Source organism: Desmodus rotundus, chromosome 6 (genome assembly GCF_022682495.2).
Source record: "Desmodus rotundus isolate HL8 chromosome 6, HLdesRot8A.1, whole genome shotgun sequence".
Taxonomy (NCBI): Eukaryota; Metazoa; Chordata; class Mammalia; order Chiroptera; family Phyllostomidae; genus Desmodus; species Desmodus rotundus.
In genome coordinates this window covers 8162581-8172798 of record NC_071392.1, presented here as the reverse complement: position 1 = coordinate 8172798, position 10218 = coordinate 8162581, and the positions used below count along the sequence as shown (strand labels likewise).

Genomic DNA, 10218 nt, shown 5'->3' with positions numbered 1-10218 from the left:
AATATGAAAAATTCCTAAGCACTTTGAGGTGCATCTAATCTCTTAAGAACATTTCTAAGGAGTGAAGTAAGGCATCTACGCGCTTGTCTTTCATTCAGCAGATGTTAGGGACTTCCTACAGGCCGGCCGCCAGACTGAATGCTAAGCGCGCTGCAGTGGCGTACCCTTGGACAGAGGTGTGGTGGGCGGACGGGGAAGACGCACTCACCACAGCATCAGGGCCAGGGCGCACTCCGCAGAGGCTGCTCTGGGAGCACAGAGAGGCACATCCAAGTCCAAGCAGAGGACAAGGGTGGGCTTCTGCCATGTACTGATGTCTGGCCTTCGTCCTGAAGGCTGAGAAGTCATCAACCAGCTGAGGAAGCAGAAAGCATTTTAGTTACAAAGAACAGCATGGAGGAAGCCCCCTCAAGACAGGACGTATCCTGCCATTGGCCATGACCTTGCTGGGCGATCTAGAAGGAGAGCTTGGGAGAGTGACAGAAGAGATGCCTACCCACTGGGCGCTCCCTTTCCATCTCCTTGGCTGGTTCCTACTTTTCTACCTTAGTTCTTGTTTGAGAACATATTTTTATGTTTCCGTTATAGTTGACATACAGTATTACATTAGTTTCAGGAGTACAACAGAGTGATTAGACACTCGTACACCGTACGAAGTGAGCGTGCGTGGAAGTCTAGTGCCCATCTGGCACCACACCTAGTAATTATAATATCATTGACTGTATCTCCCTTGTTCCCAACTCCGGAGTTTCTGAGAGCTCCAGCCTGGTGTCTCCTCCGTCTGCACGCACACCTTTGGTGATTTTGTTCAGTGTCATGCTTTTAATGCCGACTCCTTGCCGACAGCTCTCAAACACATCTATTTTAGCCTCAATGCTCTCCCAAACAAAACACTTTCTGCCCAATTATCTTTTTGACATTACTATGTGGGTGCCTAATAGACCTTTCATGCCTAAAGTGTCCAAAACTTAACTGTTAATCCTCCCGATAGCCTGCCCCCGCCCCCCCGCCCCCAGCCTTCCACCCACAGAGGTGCCTTCCTCACCTCCGCCAATGGACACTTTAATCTTCCGGTTCCTCAAACCAAAATACTGTGAGTTATTTTTCTTTTCATTGAGGTAAAACTCACAGAAAATAAAATTCATCCCTTTAATCACTTTGAAATGTAGCGTTCGGCGTCTTTCAGTACATCCATCAGTGTGAACGTATCACCACAGTCTAATTCCAGAGTATGTTCATCACCCTGAAAAGTAATTCCTTCCCCCGCTGGCCATCTGTCCCCACTCTCTCTGGCTCCCAGCTCCCGGCAACCCCTCGTCCACTCTCTGCTGGTATGGATTTGGCTAGTTCGGACATTTCAGAGAAATGGAATTATATACTATGGGCCCTTCTCTGTCTGGCTTCTTTCACTTAAGCATCGCCTTTTCAAGGGTCATCCATATTGTAGGTGAGGACTATTTTTGATTTCTTGCTCTGTCTCCCACCTCATGTTCACTCCATCCAGAAATCCAATTGGCTCCGTCTTCAGAATGCAGCTGGATTCTGAGCGCTTCCCAGTTCCTGCACTGCCACCCACCCCTCCCCTGGCATGAGATCTGCCCCTCTCTCTGCACTGCTGCTGCAGTCTCTGCCTGTCTCCTTGCCCTTGTCCCCCCCCCCCCCCCCCCCCGCAGACTGCCCACATGGTGGCCAGAGGGATACGCAGGGCCAGGTCAGCCAGCGGCATCTGCTTGATCAGTCGTGGTCTCCGTAGTGGCAGCAAACAGACAAAGAAACAAAACGACTTGATAATAATGTATATCTGACATTCAACGGTAATTACAAACTATTCTGTGCAAGTGTCCGAGGAAAGATTAAATATTTAATCGAATTAATAATTTTTTCCTTTGAAACACGAACGCAAACAGCATGTATCTATGTCACAAACGAAGCGGATGATGGCAAGAAGAGACTCTCCACGCTTCAAGTTTAAAAGAAGAGTCTATTACTTCACAGCTGTGATTTCTCACTTATAAATCCTTCGTTGCTGAGAAATAGATTTCTGATAGATGAATAATTATCAAACAAGCCAATGAAAGAAACGTTTTGGACCCAATTTTCCCCTGTTCTAAATCTTACAGTTAATGGTTTGCGTTTTCTAGGTAGCATATGGGCAGGAAATCTGGCGTTATAAATTAGGCTCCATGGATGAATCACTGGGTAAGATTTCTCAAGCTTTGGAACCGGCAATGTCTATTGTTTTACTTTTTCTCTGCTTTTCTACGTGTCCTGCCGTTTTCTAGGAGAAACACACCAACAGGAGGGAGAGGGTATAGTACGTTAAATATATTTTTTGTGAAATGTGCTTTAAAAAATGGGACAGCACATTAAACATGAACCAGTTTAATGTGGCTTGAGCTAGACATTAGTTACAAACATGTTTATAAAGTAACATAAAAGTTCAATTTCCAGCAATGTGGCAAACATATGACACTCAGGAATGTTAGATAAATGAAAATGTTTGAACAACAACAACAAAACCAAAAAAAAGCCCCTCCAAACCCAAAATCCCAGGTTGGAGCACGTCACTCCTCTGCTCAAACCCGGCAGCGGCTCCCCAGTCCACTCGGAGTGAGAGCCTAAGTCCCTTACAAGGCCCTCGGGACTTCTATAACCTTCCAAAGTCTTGATGGAAGCCGCGCTCTCCACCCAGACTGGCCTACTCTCCTCCATTCCTGCTGAGCCATAAGGCCTTCATGCTGCTCCTCAAAGACACTCTTTATTTCTTTTTTAAGATTTTATTTATTTTTAGAGAGAGGGGAAGGGAGGGAGAAAGAGAGGAAGAGAAACATCAATGTATAACAGAAACATCCATCCATTTCCAACTGGGGACCTGGCCCACAACGCAGGCATGTACCCTGACTGGGAATCGAACTGGTGACGTTTCAGTTCACAGACCACGCCCAACCCACTGAGCCACACCAGTCAGGGCTCCTCAAATGCACTGTTTTCCTACTCACCCTTCCCCGCTGCCTAGAAAGCGGTCCACTCAATTCCTTCAGATCCTTGCTCAAGGGTCACCTCATTGGGGTCCCAGGGACCCCACCCTCCTTTCACACGGCAGCAGAGCCTCCCACTCCGGCACCCAGTCTCCCTTACCTTGGTCTTAAAAGTTTTTCTAGAACATGTATTACCCACTAACTTGCCCTGTTATTTCTTCCATCCCTTTTGTGTGTGTGTGTGTACTTCCCACGAGAATGTGAACTCTACAAGGGTGGAAATCTCTGTCTGTTTGGCTCGTGGATGTGTCCTAAGTGGCTAGAATAGCGCTTAGCATATAGTAGTTGTTTGATAAATAGTCCTTGACTTGTATAAGTTAATAATCATAATCATAATAAGTAATATGTTTAGGGCTAACTACCATTTATTGGTCTTCTAATGTTCGAGGAACTCAGCTAAAGGCTATCCTCAATTTATTTACACTTTATCTTATGGAATTCTCATGAATGACTCTGGGGGATAGATGATAATTTTTCCCACTTCTAGATAATGAAAAAGAAACAAACTTAGGTCACATAACTTGCCTAGGTTTCATAGTTCACGAAAGCTCAGATTGCTAGACTTGAAATCTGTATTCTTCATGTCAGCTTTGAAGGGCCAGAGAAGTGGGCGGGGCAGGGCCATAAGAGGCTCTGTCCTGAGGTCCAAAGGGAGAATGGAACAGTGTCCGGCGGAGGTGTGAGAGGACAGGCATGCTGTACACGAGGTGTGGGAGGCTCAGTGATGGCCCCCAAAGATGGTCCCATCGGAACCCCCAGCACCTGTCACTTCACATGGTGAAAGGGACTGTGCAGATGTATAAAGTGAAGGGTTCTGAGCTGGGGAGACTCTCCTGGATCATCCAGGTGGACCCAGTGGAAGCACAGAACTCTTGCACGGGAGGGGCAGGGAGTCGGGGTCGGGCAGGGGTGGGAGGATGGACACTGAGGGATGCTCTCTGAAGATGGAGGAGGGGCCGTGAGCCAGGAAAGGTGAGCAGTGTCTAGAATCTGGAAAGGGCAAGGCAACAGATTCTCCCCGTAACTTCCAGAAGGACTGTAGCCCCATGGACACCAGTGAAACTGGTTTTAACCTCTGACCTCTGAAACTGTAAGATAATTAGTTGAGTTATTTTAAGCCATTAAGTTTGTAGTGACTCGTTACAGCACCAGTGGGAAACTTACACATGGAATTCACCCTTAATTCTTAAAATTAATAGAGAATTGGTAATGACCAGCTTTGTCCTAAAACCAAGGATTAAAGGACCTATTATTTCCAACCACAAGTCTGTGTCTTCAGCCACTTTCTCTTTGTGCAGACATATTGAGTCTCTTCTATGTGTAAAGACACCAAGATGACTAAAACATATTTTCTGTCTTCTCAAGGATCCAGAACAGTTTTGGATGCTCTTATCTTGCTCAACGGGGGTGGAAGCAGCAGGGCTCATTAATGAATTCATTCTGGGAATTAGCTTATTTTAAAATGTGTTGAATTGGAAGGTGCTGCATTTACACTGGCCCATTTTCTGAAGATAGCATCTCCCCCTTGTTGTTCTCAGCCCCGCTGCCAAGGTTGACCCGCACCGAGTTCCCCACTGAGCCTGCCGAGTCCAGTTCTGCACACCAGCCTTCCCCCCGGATACTCTGACCACCTCTCCCATCACTTCCCGCAGCCTGCAGGCTAGTAATGCCACTTCCTGACATTCAACACAAGTAAATCAGACCCAATACCTTTTCCAGCCACTCACACTAGTTTTGAAAAGTTAAGACAGATGGAAAAAAAGCCCACCAATAAAGAACTTATTTGGCAGAAATGTAAAGCTGAGAATTGGAAGGGAGACATGTTAGAGGAGGAAGCCTATGGATACATTCAACACACCTAGCTTTGCATGTGACGTTTCAAAGGAATCAGGCGTGATGGTGATGAGGCCCCTGGGCCCAATGTCCGATGTCAAAGAAAAGACAAAGAACGTAAGTGTCTCTGTAGTGGAGAGAGGTTAGAGAGAGAGAGAAAATGAAACAGAGTCTGAGAAGTGGACTCATAGCCCCCCAGACCTCCAGAGGCATAACAGAGAAGGCGGGCATGACAGTGGTGGAGAGCAGGGCAGAGGGGAAGCAGGAGTTGAGGAGGCGGGGAGCTCAGGGGACTGGCATGATGTGGGGGTAAGGGACACGTGGTGGGCAGGGCCGCAGGACACTGAAAAACAGGCTGGGCTGCCAACACCCCCCAGGCAAGGAAAGCCACTGAAAGATTTTGAGGTTTTTGTCCATTCCATGGCATTTGGCTTCATGCATCAACACCTTTGTCCTGAGGGCTGGCCACTCAGAATCAGAAGGGAAGTTCTTCCCGACCTTCATCCATCTCTGCCCATCAATGTGTGGAGGAGCCCGAGTCATCGTCCTTGGGCCTCAGCAGTGTAGAGATCACCCTCGACCTTGAACTGTTTTCTTCAGAAAGAGGGGAGAAGAGAAGAGAAGAGCTCCTCTTCCCCAGGGACAGAGCCTGGCCAAAGAAGAATGGTTTGTAGCGCTCACAGCGTGTAGTACAGGCGGGGACAGGCTACAGGGCTCAGCAGGAGGGCCGGCAGGGGCAGTGGTGTGAAGGTTCTGCTCTCTGTCTTTGGGTGCACGCCCTTTCTGGGCACTGTCCTTCCTGGAGCAAGATCAGGGTTGTGTGTGCTGCAACAGACGAGTGTGTTGAATAACAGAACCTGTCTTCTTCTCCCAAGGGGAAGTCTAGGCAGCAGGGCCCCCAACAACCCACGTATAGAACCAGGTAGGTGAAAGGTCAAGGCGGCCTTTTTTCCCTCAAGTGCTTGGAGTTCTTTTGATGAAAATTCCATTGAACAAGAAAGTAATTTTTCCTTTTTTCTGCAGCCTCAAGAATGCTGTCACACAAACTGATGTGGACTCCTCAGCCCACTCCTGGGGTCCTGAGATGCCTCTACGGACTTGCTCCCATGGAGGGCTTGAGTTTGAGTGCAGAGGTGCGAGAAGGTGGCTAATTCAGAGCTGCCGGGAGACTGGCCTCGGGGCTGAGCTCGCTCGGGGACAGGAACCCAAACGGAGCCAACTCTTCTCCTCTCGGCATCGTTTATAGTTGATAAGGAGTTAACTTGAGTTAGCTGTTGCCTCCCCAACTCAACCCCGACTTGTGAGAGAATTTAATTTCCCAAAAGCAGAGTTAGAGAAAACAGAGTTGCATAGTAAAATAACAGTCCCTTTAGGCTTGGGCCATCTTGAAGATTCAATTTCAAGAGTGTTTTAGTGTAAACACATTTCTAAGGTTTCCTAATGCCAGCTGATACAGTCCTTTTGGGAGAAATTAAATGTGCCCAAATAAAATAGGAGCAAATGCCACAGAGAAATTCTCATAAACTATTGCAAAACGACATATATGTGTGTATATATAAATGTGTGTGTGTGTGTGTGTGTGCGTGTTTATTACTATTAGCTTTGGCCCAAGATTCAGGAAGGAAAGCTCAAGATAAAGGAGAGCAAAGATTAAACCATAAGACTTTGGATTCAAAGAGGCTTAAAATAATCTTTCTGTCCTCACAAGGGAGTCGCTAAGGGTTGTGCTCCCTGATCATGTCACGTGTTCACGTCCCAGCAGGGGACTGGCGTCCACAGCCAGCAATGGTCCCCGGGTGAGTGACATTCTCAGTGTAGCTCCAGGTCCTTTCTGCTTGTTCTCTCTGTGCTGCTTTTGGAACAAATGACGGGTGGCCGTCCCTCTGTTCAGGAGGGACAGTCAGCTGCTCACAGCCTCTTGAGTCAAGATGGCCTGAGTTCATCTGATTTTAATTCGGCAAACACTTACTGACCGCCTTCATTTGGCAAATGTTTACGGTACTCTCCTTTGCATTGTGGCTACAGGGATTAACCATGTCTTTTTCCAAAAGGATTTCAGTCTCTGGAAGAAGGCTTATGCGTAACCCCACAGTGACCGTGCCTAAGTAACAGAGGGTGCTGGGGAGGCCGGGCAAGGCAGATAATTCTCTTGGTAGAGCAGAGGACACTTGTGAGAGCAGTGTCCAGAGAAGTCCCTGCTGGAGTCGACTCTGATACTCCGGCTGCAAATGAATTAGATAGAATAAGCCCCCAGCTTAATGCCCAGTGGGAAACATTTGTCTGTCTGTCTTAGTGATGGATGTGACTCAGTAATGTGTCTGAATGTGATTTTACAGGTTTCCTTCACAGCCCTGCCCCTTCCCCCTTTAAGTCCGGGGTGTTAGACTCCCGAAGACAGGTTATGCCAATGGCCATCATATGATTTTGCTAATACTCAACCCACCCTTCCAGTGACTATAGCCGTCTTTTCCCAGGCAAAATTTCCGGGCCCTGACCTGCTGTTCAGGGGCACATTGTGTCTCCCCCAAACTCCCATGTTGAACGTGACTCTGTGTGGGAACAGGGTCATTGTAGAGGTAATCAGTTCAAATGAGGTCATCCTGGACTAGGGTGGGTTTCTCATCCAATGTCACTGCTCTCCGTACAAACAGGTGGGATTTGGATGCAAACCCTCACAGGGGGAAGACAATGAGAAGAGACACAGGGAGGAGACGCCAGCTATACCTCCAGGACAGAGGCCCAGAACCCGTCCTTCACTCACAGCCCTCAGAAGAGCCAGCCCTGCCACTGCTCGGCCTCGACTTCTCACCTCCAGACTGTGAGACAGCACATTCCGGTTGTTTTGGCTGCCCAGTGTGCGGCACTCTGTGTCGGCGGCAGCCCCGGCCAACCGAGGCACCCACCAAACTGGCATCTCCAACTCAGTAGAGGGCGTGGGGCCCCTGAGGCACTGCCTCCTCTGTTGCAGCCACTCCCTTACCTCGGGGTTGCCAGGGGCAACTTCAGTCTTGCTCCCAGAGATGCCTGGTGTGGACTGTGAATCCAGTCTGGCCCAGCCCGGGGACCTTTGTCTCTTAAAAAGGGGAGAAAAGAAGGTCAGAACTCGCAGATTAGCTTTGCTTTCCTTTGTAGGGTGCTGGACAGGGAAGAAAACCAGAAACGGCCCTCAGGGCACTTAATAATGTGTGACGTTTAACTACCAGTGAAAGGAATTCACAAGTTATTTCCTGGGATATTTTTAAGGAGAGAAGGTATTTTTGTGGATTTCCTCTTGAAATGACCAAACAACACCACCAAACCCAACAAGCCCTTCATTTTATTTTCTTGAAGATGAGTAGCACTCTATGATCTGGCTTGCTTTTCAGTTTCCCTCCAAATTTTAAACCTTACTGCTCAGCATTCTTTAATTCCATGCTTCATTGTTACTCGCCGTCTGAGGGGCCACGACTGACTTTCCCTGATTTGCAAATGCGTGTGTATTTGTCCAAGAGACAGGGCACAATATGATTCCACATTTTATTTTATAACGTGAGAAGCTGTTAGTAGCAATAAAGCCCGCGCATCCAGTAGTTTAAATTTTTGATGTGACTGAGTAGGAAGCAAGCTGAAGAGAAATATGGTGTCTGGAAAGAGTATTGGAGCCAGAATGAGAGCACGCTCCAACGCTCCCTGCCTCTGAAGCTGCGCGCCGGTCCCGTAACCCCACAGAACATGACCCAGGCTGCTGGGGCTGGGTGCGGGGGGGGGGGGGGGGGGGGGTCCTCTCCCCGGTTCACTCTGAGAACTGAAAGTAGATGATGGGCGTCGGGTTAGCTGCCAAGACACCCACACACAGGCACATCCTAAAAAACAGCTATTGGGAATTCATTAAATGGAAAGCTCAGTTAGAGTAATAAATGACTATTATTGGGATAATAAATGGATTATCAATTAAAGGACATTCCAGTTGTGCTGGTTTTTAGAGAGCATATTTCTTCTCAAATCTAAAAGCTTTTTAAAGTTAAGTAAAAGGACCTAGCCTGTAATCTATTTGTCAAGGCACCTACTTGTAGGACATTGTGGGTTTACTGTGTACCAGAAAGGGTTTCTTATCTATTATCTCGTTTAGTCCTTATAAAAACCTGAGGAAGGAGTTGCTGCCATTACGCCCCTGGGGAAACTGAGGCTTAGAGAATAACTGTGTGTTCAAAGTCCCCAGCAAGGGAGGGGGAGCACTAGCTAGAAAGAGGATTCAGATGAGGTGGCTTGGGGTCAAGACCAAGCTCTTAAACCCTGCACCTCGCTATCTCCCTGTAGCAGACAATAATCTCCAGCAGCACCCGCTCACAGGCCAGAGGATAGCTTATGGCTAAAGTGTTTTTTATGGAGAGAGATAACTAGCGAAAGGAATTAGATTTATTAATACTGCAGCATAAGGAACGAAGGCCTCTCAGAGATCCCGGGCTGTCTTTAATCTTGTCTTGAAAGAAGAATCCTGGGAAAGGCTAAATGAGAGTGAGCCGTGAATGCCCAGCCTTGGGAGAGAAATGGTTTCCCACATCTGAGATGACTCACATCTTAACCTTTTTGCTCTGATTTCTCTCTTTGTACGTTTCCTGTGATTTACTCTCTGGGCGCCGCTCCGCAGCGCATTCCTGGCCAACGCACGCAGACGTCATCCATTTCACAGGAGACACGCACTCTGCTTTTAAGTGGTCACTTTTCCCCTCGCTCCCCGTATTTCTTTTTCCCTGAGAACACGTTGCCTACCACGCAATAGGTTAGGAGGCAGAACCCTATCACGCGATAAGAATGGCAGGTTGATTTTGTAGAGTTTTGCTACAATGGTTACAGCCAGTTGCTCCAGGTGTTGGAGGCTCCTACAGTCTCCTCCTGGGACCCCAGAGGAGTCTGGAACTCACGCTTCTGGGATCACGTGGCACATGTAGGGCTGATCCCTGCCCGACAATTAGGGGCTTACTCCCTTGATTCCGCCTTGTCAATCTGTTTCATCTTACCTCAGGCACATTTTTCTCTGCGTAAGGGTTATCTCCACAAACCCCAGGGCTGAGAAGAGTGAATTCCAATAAAACCCAATAAATCTGATGGCAAAATGGGGGAGTTCAAGATCCATATGGACCGTGAGGTCTGCTGCGTTAAGGCCTCCTGGGGACTTTTTTTATGACTTCTTCCCCCTTCCTCTAATGTTTGGTCTCTTCCTTCCATAAATTGTGCGGGCTGCCTTTTCATTAACTCAGAAAGCTGAAATAATTCTTTGTAAGGAATTCTTTAGTCACACATGATTCAAAAGTTCACCGAGATCAAAGCCGGTGGGCTTTGTGGTGGGCCCGGCCCTGCCGATTTCACG

The 10218-nt window shown here is 47.8% G+C and overlaps 1 long non-coding RNA gene across 2 annotated transcripts; it reads left to right on the top strand.

Annotated features, from left to right (window-relative positions):
• The first annotated feature begins 4589 nt into the window (after positions 1 to 4589).
• LOC123480009 (uncharacterized) lies at positions 4590 to 8581 on the top strand. 2 transcript variants are annotated; one of them, XR_006655864.3, is made up of 5 exons: positions 4594 to 4730; positions 5331 to 5537; positions 5747 to 5793; positions 5895 to 6004; positions 7523 to 8581. It is a non-coding gene; the product is annotated as an uncharacterized lncRNA (long non-coding RNA). The 2 variants fall into 2 exon arrangements; XR_006655863.3 differs by having other exon boundaries at positions 4590 to 5537.
• The last annotated feature ends 1637 nt before the right edge of the window (positions 8582 to 10218 follow it).